Source organism: Sycon ciliatum, chromosome 13, assembly GCF_964019385.1.
Source record: "Sycon ciliatum chromosome 13, ocSycCili1.1, whole genome shotgun sequence".
Lineage (NCBI taxonomy): Eukaryota > Metazoa > Porifera > Calcarea > Leucosolenida > Sycettidae > Sycon > Sycon ciliatum.
In genome coordinates, this window is record NC_088655.1 from 10,840,255 (window position 1) to 10,853,626 (window position 13,372).

Here is a 13,372-nt window from a genome sequence, read left to right on the forward strand (position 1 = left end):
CCTGCAGGGTACAACTTACTAGCCTGTTTGACCTTTTTTGGGTGCAGTCCTGTCACTCGAGTTGAACTCGAGTTGAACCTTGGTGTGAAATTTGTCGCCTGCTGGCGTGGTGACCAGGTGATTTGGGCACCCAGGAGCACGTGACCGCTTGTTCAACCATGTTCGATTGGCAATAAAGGAGGAACGCTGCATCGCAGCCTTTTCGGACCAAAACCAGTCGACTCAGCGTCCAAAAGACTACAACATAGCGGCCAATCGCGGTCATCCGTGCTTTTATAAGAACGAAATGGCGCTTTTAGTGACATCTTGCATACAAATCCCCATCTAGTAGGGCGCAGTCACCCAGTTTCGGTGGAAGTGCGCGAGTTCGATTGGGATTCAAGTAGGAAGGGAGCGTCTCAGCTTCCTCGGACCAAGACCATTCGACTCAGCACCCCGAAGACTACAACTGGTGAAATTTTAATTTTGGCCTTAACTTCCCCGGTGGCACTATGCCTTCAGAAGGTCAAAAATGAAAATCTCTCACAAAGCGTCGAAAACTATCTCAAACGATAGCTCTTGTGCTGAAGCACGACTCCTGAAGATTTGAGGGGATTCGCTCAAAGGACTTCAGAGATAGAGCATTTCAAAGATCGAGATAGATCTGCAAATTTCACAATTTTGATTTTGCAATTGGTTCTTTTCGTTTTAGAACGCAATCAATCGTGTTATGATAAAACCTTCCTTGATATAGTTCAAATTTTGTGGAAATCTCAGGAGCAGTGCGCGGAGTGATTTGGCTACCTCTGCGCATGGGTTTGGTTACCATGACAGCCGTCAGAGTGATTGCGCATGCGCAAATTCAAATTTGATTCAAATAATTATTATTTGATGGAAACGTCTTTGTTGTTTCGTTCTGTACGCTGTGACAATTGTACAAGCTTGCAGGCGTTGTTTTTCTATTGCGATGGGGAAGAAGCGAGCTCAAGGCCGACCAGGCAGACCCAGAAAGAGAAAATTTCATGGAAATCAACCGGCGCTGAGAGCCGAATCGGAAGATGAAGCTGCAGCATGTGCGCCAGAAAATCTTGACGATTCTCTGCCAAATTTCAACGATTATTTGCCTTCTAGTTCTGATGATGCTGAGATTTCTTCCGAGGATGACCTGAGCACAAGCGATTCGAGTTCAGGATCCAGTTCAGACTCGGACGATGAGAATGATGCAGAACTACCTCATGGATTCAGGCTCGTCGACTTGGTGTGCCTTCAAACTCTTTTGTTGGCTTCTGTGTGTTGCAAAATTTGTCATGGACCAGTCACTCTGAGTGAGCCGAAGAGGCAAGGGTTTGCATCCTGCCTGGAGCTGACCTGTCAAACCTGTGAAGCTCACACATCGCAGTATATGTCAGACAAACATAAGCGTGTTTGGGATGTAAACCGACGAGCTGTGTTTGGCATGCGCTGGATCGGTCGCGGGCACGGAGCAATGCTGAAGTTGGGAGCTGCTTTGAATATGCCTGTGCCCATGACCTTCTCCGCATACCAAGGACATGCCAAGGCTCTACACAAATCGGCCAAGGTTGTTGCTGAGCATAGCATGAGTGCGGCAGCAACACAAGTCTTGGACAATGCACCTGGAGATGTCGTTATTGCCGACACTGCCGTTACGTATGACGGAACCTGGATGCGCCGAGGCTATGCATCGCTGTATGGTGTTTTTGTGGCCATGGCATGGGGCACAGGCAAAGTCCTTGACGTTGAAGTTCTATCCCGATTCTGCCACCAGTGCGCCCACTTCAAGAACCAGCATGCAAAGAAAGAGTTGACAAATGCTGAACTGCAGGACAAGCTGGACAACCATGAATGCCGTGCCAACACCCAGAGCTCAGCACCCGCAATGGAATGTGAAGCTGCCCTGAAGATATGGAGGAGATCCAGAGAAACGAGGAAGCTTCGGTACAGTGTCTTTATAGGGGACGGAGATACAAAGAGTTTCAAGGCAGTGCATGACTCATATCCATACGGCGAAGACGTGGAGATCACGAAGGAAGAATGCGTGGGTCATGTTCAAAAACGCGTTGGACATCAGTTGCGGAAGCTGAAGAAGGACCTCTCTGGGAAGAAGTTGGCTGATGGTGGCAGGATCAGTGGTCGTGGTCGTCTCACAGACCAACTTATAGACAAACTACAAGCCTACTATGGTATGGCAGTGCGCAGCAACAAGGGCGACCTACAGTCCATGGCCAAAGCCATATGGGCTTCCGTGATGCACCGAGTGTCAACTGATGAGAAGCCCCAACATCTGCACTGCCCACCGGGACTGGAGAGCTGGTGCAAGTGGCAGCAACAGCAAGCTGGTGGACCGCCTTACGAGCACCACAACGTTATACCTGAAGCAATCTTCTCTGTAATCAAGCCGATCTTCATGGACCTGTCTGCACGCCCACTACTCGAGCGCTGTATGCGTGGCGCCACACAAAACCAGAACGAATGCTTCAACGGAATTGTGTGGCAGCTCTGCCCCAAGACAAGCTTCTGTTCCTCCCTGACTGTAGAAACTGCAGTCTACATTGCAGCAAGCTGGTTCAACGATGGTGCTGCAAGCATTGAGATGCTATTCTGCAAGATGGGTCTACCCGTAGGCAAATACACCGCCTCCACCAGTGTGCTGTTGGATGCCAAGAGAAGGTCAGGTGCAGCCAGAAAGCAGTTGGGGCACATCAAGCTGTCTAGGAAAAAGCGCAGGAGGTTGAGGAAGGGTGGACAGGATGCAGCAGAAGAGATAGAAGACGCCCCCTATGTGCCAGGTGGTCACTAATACATCATCATGCTGTGATCATGCGGTGAAATGCTGAGATTTGGAGTGCCTTTTTTCTCCTATTTTAGGGGTGTTCCGCAGCTTCTAACCACGATTGCAGGATGCCAGTGCATGACACCCCCCACAATGTATATATTCTGAACTCTGTGACTTGTTTGGCTAGGTGCTAAACCAATTGTTCCATGCATTACTGCAAGTTTTATGATGTTTTTACCTCATTGAAGGAGGCGTTGTCAATGTGCGCGAATTTGTATATCTCTTGCTCTGGGTACTGTATTTTTCCTTGTCAACAGATCAATCCTTTCTTTGGTTTAGCACCTCAAGTTATATAGTAGCAATTGTGTTTTGCAACTTGTTCCTCTCTTCTCTACATGGTTTTCTTCATTTTGCGGTTAGAGCTCAGTATACGTGATTTTTCGAAGAATTTCTAATTTGTACATAGAGTGACCAGTTTGGTTCATTGGCATGTGCTCAGAGTACGGTGTGATATGTTAGAAGAAAGCACAGAAAATTTTGTGCAATTCCAATGAGGGAGACTGAAGTTACGTCCCGTTTGCCGATGCCGGTCCGCGAAGGCATAGTCCCACCTTAAAACGTGTTTAAGTTGTCTGATTGTTTCTTTGTATGCGTCGCTTGCTTACTTGTAATTTGTCTCCTGCAACCATGTTTTAACATTGTTAGTGCTTACGTTTGGTGATTTCGTTGCCGCGTGAAAGCCAACTAGCCCTTTCGAAAGCTGCCGGCTTTATGACATTGTTGGTGCTTATGTAATAGGTCGCCGAGTGGTATCAGGAGGCACACACAAGAAGACTGGTTAAGGTGGCAGACTACCCAAAAATTCGCTGAAAAATTGAATTTGTAAATTCATATTGAGCGCTACGTCAGTTGAAAGAGCATGAATAGCTGCAAATTCTCTGAAAATTGTGTCCCGATCTGACCGGCCGTTCAAGAGTTATGGCCGAAAATGTGCCCTTGCAACGAAAGATTTTTTTGGTGCACGCTGTCATTTGTTGGCAGCACTGTATTTGAATGTGAGCAGACCGTGCGCAACTTGTCGTATCATGGAAACACGTGAAAGTGTGCAGAATTTTGCTCCAAGTCCAAAAAATCAGGTTTTTGAGCCACGTATTGGATTCGCCCGCCGCCGTGCAGCAGGACTTTTGCCAGCACCCTCGTGACGTTGCAGATATGTGGCTTGATTATTGTAGTTGACGTTGATTTAGTGACTTTGGCAAGTTTGAGTCGTGTCAAGAAGTCAGGTAGGATTCAGTACTAGGCAGTAGTGAAACGTGAGTGGTAGTCTTTGCCGGTTTCTGTGGGTATCCTGGATTTGGTGTGCAGCGCTGTGGAAATGGCTTGCTGTGGAGGTCCCAGCACTGGATGTTGTATCTGTTACGTTTCGGTTTCGCTCAGTCAGCAGAGCACGAGGGTAAAGTAATGGAGAATGGTTATCATACAGAATTGCACACGTATTCAGAGAGAGAGAGAGAGAGAGAAAGAGTTCTCTAGCATGAATCTAAGAGGTAGAAACTGATCTTAATCGGCAAGAAACTAATCCCGTACTAGTCCGTAGGAAACTAGAAAGGCAGCAGCTTTTATAGCGAAGGTAGAGAACTAAGGTTGGTGGTAAGACAAGGATTACGAAATCATCCTTAGTTCTAGAATAGTGGAGAAGGTAAACCTAGATCATCATTACTATATATGTAGATGAAATGAGCATTGCGTAACATAAACATAATGACTAAGCGAGGTGTTCTAGAAGGTGAGATATGCAATTTAGTCAGCAGCATTACTCATCAAGCATATGACGTGGAAGGTATGGAACAGTCCGGAATCAACGACGTGATTGACTAACTAAAAGGAAGTGGTAGTTCTAGAAGTGCTGACAACAAGGTTACAAGCATGGAGATCTAATTATAGCTTATGACGAGGCTTACATTTACGTGCATGTACTACAGTACTAGTAGTCGCAATCAAGTCATGTACATGTCATAATAATGTATGCATTTCTACCCTAACATATCAAAGGTACGACCTCGTAGCACGTGCTAAACCTAAAAAAATTCAAAAATTGACTTGGGTCTGTGGGAGTGTGTGAGAGAACGCCCACTCGTTCCGTTGTGACAGATTCCAGGGCCTCGTTGAGGGGCCCTACCCCATCACCCATGGCTGCTTCTGGACTTGTTCTAGGTTTGGGTCCCGCGCACGAACAGAATGAGCACGAAAATGTGAAAAAATTGTAAACGCATTTGTTTGGCTCCTGGGTGACTCGCACACCGTGGCACTATGCCGGAAATTTGAGTTTTTCCGGCCTGGAAAGCCTGTCGGTGAGGCGCAAGAACTTGTAAATCTTGTCCTGAGGGCCAGCATAGTGGCAGGAGTGTGTGGTCAAAATTTCACTCAAATCCATTGAGAAACACCAAAGTTACGGTCAATTGAATGCCATATGAAATTTATGGGTAGGCTGCCCCCTTAATATTATGTTCTTCGGCTCAATCTGCCTGAAGTTATGTATACAACTGCTCCGGCTCAATCTGCCAGGAGGGACTTGGAAAGGAATACAACTGCTCCGGCTCAATCTGCCAGGACGGACTCTGTTCTGTTCTGTTCTGTTATGTTCTGAAGAAATGAGTAAAGCATGGCAGCTTTTATAGGGCGAAAAGGAAGGAGATCATCATAGAGTCTGCATGAGCCATGAGTCATGAAAAAGGGCAAAAGTCTGTTGTGTTAGTCGAAACAGAACTTGGGAAGGCATAGCAACAGTATCTAAATGTACATGTATAAGGATGAAAGAAGCAAACGGAACTTTGGAGGAGAACAGAGGCCAGGGAGGGCATTAGCAAATGGATGCAAACCGGATCTAGAAAGGGTCATGACTGCCGCATGACCTCAGTCAGGGTCAAGGAGGTACAGTACAACATGTGGGTGTTAGTTCTACATGTACATGCAGGTTTGATGATCTAAACTAGCAAAGATATGTAGTATGCAATCCAGCAAGCGCAAGGGCAACACAAGTGGTGAGAAGTGATTAGCTTTGCAGGCTTGTCAGCAAAGGAGTGACAAGAGTCATGCAGTGCGTGTACGTGTACATGTGACATGATTAGAGGTCAGTAGATATAGATGTAGTACTAGTAGTACTAGTAGTCAGCTACAGTTCAGTACTAGCAAGGTAGGGATACTACACTTACGTTTGGTGATTTTGTTGCCGCGTGAAAGCCAACTAGCCCTTTCCCCAAGCTGCCAGCTTTAAAGAGGAACTACACCCAAAAATCAAAACTTCATGGTCCGTAGAGTTTTGGACGTTGAGTCGAATGGTGAAGGTCCCACTTCGATCCGACCAAGCGTTCTTGAGATATATCAGTTTGCAATTGTCCTTTTCAGGTCCGTGCGTGACGTCACAAATCCGTGACGTCATTGAGACTTGGTGATCCTTTGGCCAGATCCAGAAACACTGGGATTTCGCATCTTCTTTCTGTTTGTCCATGGAAGAAGAGGGTATTTGTGTCATCATGGCTTCTGGCTGTGTTGTTGGCTACTATAATCTTACTGGTAACCCCCTGGGATGAACCTGCACCAATTTCTGAAGGATTGTGCTTGGCACAGGCCGAGCAGTGCACCATAGCAGCTATCAAGCGACATAATTATTTGCTTGACAATTTAGGGACTACAATGTAAATCCTTCGCGTGTGTTCCAGCCATTTGGCAGAGGAGGATTTTCAGGAGGAATATTATGCACTCATCCGATGCGGACGCTGGTGGATGAAACTGTGGTGCGTCCTTTTTCGCACGCCACACTGTGAAGTGTCAGTCGAAAAGCGGAGGTGAGTGCAATATTTCAAAAACACTAGCTACTGACAGTCCTGTATGTAGTTCTTTCTTTTCCAAAGCATTTGTAGAATTGTTTTGGACTACATCACTACGAAATATGAAGCTTTCCGAAACCGGCCTGATGAGGTGGACGGCAGTAGATCTCCTGTTTCCCTAGGCTATACTGCGTGCGATCGATGAACCTGTCTGCGATTGCTGTTTTTGATTTTACAGGAAGAAGATCAAGAGCGGCTGTACCATCGGTCGCAGTGACTCACTGTTGAGCTACGACCACTGCCACCGCCCCAAGGTTATAGGAAGGACTGTTTGCAGCGCCAGCGCCTCTAGCTGGCATGTTTTTTTCCCTGTATGAACACAGTATGTACTGCTGATAAGCTACATCACGCAATGACCCGCAGTTCAAGGAGAGAAGATAGTCCACATACCGGCAACGGTGTACACCTATTCGGGAACTCGTTGGGTTTTCTCAGTATGGACGCAGATGAGAGCCAGACATTATTATTATTATTGTGTGTATGCGTGCAAGCGCATGAGTGTGTGTGTGCGCGCGTGAGTGTGTGTGTGAGCGCGCACGCGCGTGTGTGTGCGCGCACGAGCGTGAGTGTGTGCGTGTGCGCGCCCGTGCGCGCACGTGAGTGTGTTTGCACGCACGCGCGTGAGAGACAGACATTATTATTATTATTGTGTGTGTGGGTGCACGCGCGTGAGTGTGTGTGTGTGCGCGCACGCGCGTGACACTGAGTGTGTGTGCGCGCGCATGCACGTGAGTGTGTGTGTGTGCGCGCACTTGCGTGAGTGTGTGCGCGCACATGCGTGTGCTTTTGTGTAATGTAATATAACATTCCAAAGATATTCACGTCATCTATTCTGTGTTCTCCTTTATGTCATTCTCTCCCCATTTGCGGGAGGGACATGGAATGACAAGTAGTAGATGCATTGCCGTTAGTGATCCTGAGGGATGTGTGGGTATGCAACCAAGTGCATGAGTGCGCGCATGTGTGCGTGCACGAGCATGTGCACAGGCACTTGTATGCTTATGCACTCGTGTGCGCACGCGCTTGTGAAATTGCGTGTCTGCGTGCGTGAGCATGTGTGACTACTATACTTTGTGCCCACCAAGGTGAGCACATGTGCGTGCGTGTGTGTGGGGCGCAGGCGGATATGTGCACACATTTTAGAATGATAATCAAGGAAAGAGTTGTTCCGGTAATGCAGTCATGAGACACCACAGTAGGGCAAAACGCACTCAATATGCTACTGTGCTGCTGCTGCTGCTAGAGTGCACAGCGTAATTGTTGGTACACAGCTACGTGAAATACAAGAGAACGTCTCAGCATTCTGTAAAGACTAAGTGATAATGCAAAAGGTGAGAATGTATTTCGCCACACTACGAATTGAGGTGCAGTTCACTTATGTGAGATAAAGCACAAGTGAACCGATACACATTGCACGACTTGCACGGAGATAATGCTAGTCATGTTACGCAGCAAACTCCATGTACAGGAGTACGTGTGAGGAGACTATTGATCTGAGTACTGTGCGAATACAAAATTTCACACAATTTACGATATGAAGAGAACGATTCGATTTTTACGTAGGACTATACTGGGAACACACTTACGGATTGTCAGGCTTGTCTGACCTGCTTTGGTCTGCCGCTTCATTTCGAAATAGCCCAGCCAACCGGTCGCCAGATGTTGCTGATGGAGAGCGACTTCTCCAATTGCAGTCATTTCTGCTTCATCCACATTTACAGCCCGAATGGAAGCCACCGCTTGCGCTGCCATATCCTCTCCTGAATATTTGGGCTCATGCCATAAGCCAAACATTTTCAGCTCAGGCTCTAAGCTTTCAAGCTCGTCTGATAGGTCGGAATCGCTCATGGTGAGGACGTCTTTGTCAGAACTATTCCTTTCACATACCAAAATACTTGTACTTCTGAGCTTGGCCCAAGCATGCTAGTCTCAATGACGTAGAAGGGCGTTTTGGGGGGGGGGGGGGGGGGGTGTCGCGGCCGCATGACGTCATGGCGCGTCCCCAAAAGTACAATTTAAACCGAAGATATCTCAGGAACGCTTGGTCGGATCGAAGTGGGACCTTCACCATTCGACTCAGCGTCCAAAACTCTACGGACCATGAAGTTTTGATTTTTGGGTGTAGTCCCCCTTTAAGTTAAGCTCCCAGTTTTTACTTCCAGCAGCTTCACTCTCCCTGCGACGGCGGCTATCAACCTCTCGCTCCATCGTCGACAATTATCACAGATTCAACATTCTACATAGTCAGCACTGGGTGAATATGTCTCGAGACGTATTTAGCGGGTCAACAACGCTTTGCTGGATATAAATTCTCCTCCGGAGGACCTTCAGGGTACATGTACCTGGAAGGGTTTAGAAGACGGGATCGCTCACGACGTTGAGAGAACATAGAAAACACCCTCCTCTTCGATTGAAAATTGGCCAAAAAGTATGTGAAATGTATGTGCCCAGTTGCATTTCCACTGACAAGCTAATCCCTCATTACGTCATCAGCGCTAGCTCGGCGAAATTCAAAAGTCGTCTTCCTGCTCGACTCTATCGCTTCTGGAGACTCGTTCTTGTTCGAGGGTTTTTCTCTTTCACCTACCTTCGTCTTGGCATCGAAAACTCGGCGTCGAAAATGAAGCCGGAGTGTCCCTTCAACCATGTTAATGAACAGAGCAAGAGAGTGGGTCTGTCGACAGTCAGCTGGAAGAGAGTTCCATCTGCCTGCCGCGAGAAAAGAAATAGAGCGCATGCCATACTGCGTATAAACAAGTGGGTGACGTATTAGTACAGGACATGTCGCGTCGACACTTGCAAACAGTGTGTCATGAGACTCATGATTCATGAAGACAATCGTCATGGTGGTTGATGGGGACTACTCACAACTGCCATTTTTGGCAGTTGTGAGTTGTCCCCAACAACCTTGTCTTCATGAATCATGAGTCTCATGACACACTGTTTTCAAGAGATGTCATCAGAGCTGTCACCCCTTTTTATCTTTTCTGAACAAGGGCATCGCCGTACATGTTAGTGTAGTGAAAGACGGGTTGTAGTGCAAAGCGGGATCGTGCCAGGGTGTCAACCTCAAAGCACACGAACGCAGAGGCAGAGCAGGCTGTTGTCAAGCGGCCAGCATCTAGTGCGGTTGAGCTTCTTCGTCCATGTCTAGCATTCTTCGGTCCACGGCACAATGCGCTCTTCAGACTTCAGCCTAGCTCTCGCCTGATGAACTGTCCCATTGTTTTGTCTGGCAGGAAATAAATAATTCCAGTGTGGACTGCACTCACGTGCTCACTGCCTGTCTTCACTGACTGGCGCTGCATGCATTGCGTCAGCGTGCCAGAATGCCCTCTGCACTGCAACCGGTCTTTCACTACACTAACATGTACGGCGATGCCCTTCTTCAGAAAAGATAAAAAGGGGTGGATCTGGACACAAGTCCCAGTTACCGTCTTAGTTAGAAGTTAGTTACAGTAGAACGTTCGTCGAAATCCCTAAAGTAAACGGGACGATCTGGGATCAATCTGGCGATTCGCGATCCCATCATTATTATCAGCTGAACCACGAGGATACTAGTAGTCAGTAGTATTAGTACCGGTATATGACCGGACGTCTGAACAGCAGTACTGCCTATATTTCTGACCAACCGACACCATGCTACTTCAAGGTAAGTCCTATCTCGCGTCTCCATTGGAATTGATGGTGGCAGTGCATGAGTCACACAATACGTACATGTACATGTGAAGAGGGGAAGAAATGCGATTCATCAAAACGTCCAAAGCGAGTGGGTGCAGGTTGTAGCTGAGGGAGCTGCGTCCCAGTAGTAGCGATTGATATTGCTGGTGCGTTTGACCACGTCTCTCACGTCGGCCTCCTCAACAAGGCAGAGCGAGTAGGCATCGGCGGACCTTAGAAATCATAGCTAGTAACTTATACATGTACACTCATACCTCGGTTATCCGGACCCCGAAGTTACGGGCACTTCGGTCTACCGGGCACCCTGGGGGCAAGTTTCAGTGGAAATATTACTACTCCTTTGTCACTTTGTGTGGAAAAAGTGACGTCACATGCCATGTTCTGTCACATGCCATGTTTATTATGGCCTTTTCCCCATCAAGATGTACAATTTATATGATTCGGAGTTACGGACATTTCAAAGTTACGGGCAGTGCAAGGTCCCGGACTGCCCGGATAAACGAGGTATGAGTGTACATGTACTGTAGGTCCATTTCTCTTTACATATTACTATTGGCTCAACATTCGAGTTTAAATTATTAAATTGTGCAGAGGCAGTGCGTCTGATCAGATGTTGCCTGATGATTGGTCTTTGCCATGAAACTCAGAGTAACAACGAAAAAGCCCTATATTGTATTTTACTTCCGCTAGTGTAACTCTTGAGCATTATTACAAAGCATAGTGGTCTGTTGTTTACTGTAGTTTTCATTGCGCAGGTTGAGTGAACATGACCACGGAAATTGGCCTCAGCGATACGTGCACTCCTTTCGAAGCAAGAATCACAGCTCTAATAGAGAGGAACAATCGCCTGGAGAAGCGACTCGCCCAGGACAGGGAGCTGATCGTGCTCCTGTGTCGGGAGAACATGGCGAAAGATGTCGTCATCGGACAGCTGCTTGATCGGCTAGGGACAGGATATCCATCCTACGGTCTCCGGACAGGTATGACAAACCGCATACTGTCTACCAGGGAGCACTAATGTTTTAGTACTCGAAACCTTGCGCGTGTGTGTGTTTGTTTGTTTTACTTTGTGTTACTTCGCAAAATCCAAACGGGAACTTCTTCCCGTTTACAAGGTAGCAAAGAGGGAAGAAAAAAGAGACAGAGAGAGAGAGAGAGAGAGAGAGAGAGAGAGAGAGAGAAAATGATTGTGTGTGTGTGTGTGTGTGTGTGTGTGTGTGTGTGTGTGTGTGTGTGTGTGTGTGTGTGTGTGTGTGTGTGTGTGTGTGTGTGTGTGTGTGTTTACAGGTCCACTCATAGCTGAGTGCACGGAGTCTCCTGAAAAGCATCAAGCACCAGTGTGCTATGCTCTGCATTCAACACCGATGGAAAAGCATCCTGATGAATCTACAGCTCCGCCTGGGCCGCCACTTCCCGTACAGGAGACATCTGTGAAGCCAGGCTACGGCTAGCAACCTGTACCACTCTCAGCATACATGTACATGTACATTGTACATTATCCTGGAGTGAATGTTCAGTATGGTATATTGTACATTATCCTGGAGTGAATGTTCAGCATGGTATATTGTACATTATCCTGGAGTGAATGTTCAGCATGGTATATTGTACGAGTTACGTGTACAATGTGCAAGTACAAAGTCATGTTCCTGTATGTGTGCACATGTACATGTACATGTACAGTGTATGTTCGCAGCGGAAAATTTATAATCTTCAGTTTCTTTTCCCTTTGGCCCATTTCTTTTTTTTGAAGACGATTATTAAGATGTACATGTATAATGTAGATTAGTTTAGGTGTCCTTGCTGCATCGCTAGATTAGAGTTCACTTTATCGCTGACAGATCAAACCCACTGCAAGCCCCTTCCCGCAAGCGCGTTAACACACGCACACACATATACATACACACACCACACAAAAACACACACACAGACACACACACAGACGCACACACACACACCACACAAAAACACACACTCACGCACAAAAACACACACACGCACACACTCACACACACACAAACACACACATACATGTACATGTTCATGTACACACACATCCGCCCATGTATAAACATGCACATGATTGTATACGTTTTCGCACACAAACACACAGGCATGCACGCACCTAGTCCCCATTTTTGCCTGCACATTCTTGTGGAGTAATTCTGGGTTAAAAAAACTCAAAATGTTAACACATGTTTCGGTACACGTTTCCTAATTCATAACATTGTAGAACGATGAGAAAAGATTTTTTGTTTGAACGTTCTAATATCTCTTTCGTTAAAAAACTTTGAATCGCAATGATAAGACCTTTGTCAGTTTGTCTCCAAATCCCTCATACATGTACAAATACATAATATTCTACAGTGTGTATGGCATTTCTAGTTTTTCAAGATTTCTACTGAAAACATTCGTCGTTCTTTTCCTCAGAAAATTTGCAATTGTTTCGCCAAGGATGTGTAAGGTTTCGCTCAGTGGTAGAGATGAAGATGACGTAATGTAAAATTTATTTCAAGGATTCCCCAGTCAGCGGCCGTTTAGGCCTATCGAGGGGGTCTTCACTTCTGTACAGTTGAGAGAATGCAAAGACTGTGATCAGAGCAGGTGAAAATAGCAAGTTATTATAACACGAAGAATAGGACAACTATGGTCAAGGAGGAAGAGCTAAGGGTAAATTTATAGTAAAGAGAAAAAGGACCAGTCAGTGTCATGCATTGTTATCGCATGAGCTGATTGTTTAGTAACTGGTGGTGTTAGTGGACATTACAGCGTAACTTGTAGTTTCTTGGTCCTTTTTTTCTTTACTATAAATAGAACAATTAGTAAGAACTAGGGTATTTGATATTCACTGATGTGAGCAGATCAATGAGGAAAACAAGGATTATCAGTGAATACCTTTGCAGTTGAATTGAAACGTAGTCATCCTTTTATGCAGATTTCCTTTAAACTCAGCAATATAATTATTATGATGGAGGTTATGTTAGGAGCCAGACAGTTATGATCCGGAACTACTCCGAGAGGCAAAGTTGGCACC

The 13,372-nt window shown here is 46.4% G+C and overlaps 1 long non-coding RNA gene across 1 annotated transcript; it reads left to right on the forward strand.

The window, feature by feature from the left end:
• The first annotated feature begins 10,076 nt into the window (after positions 1-10,076).
• On the forward strand, positions 10,077-12,816 carry LOC135829812 (uncharacterized). Its single transcript, XR_010555925.1, has 3 exons — positions 10,077-10,312; positions 11,083-11,321; positions 11,629-12,816. It is a non-coding gene; the product is annotated as an uncharacterized LOC135829812 (long non-coding RNA).
• Positions 12,817-13,372: the final 556 nt, after the last annotated feature.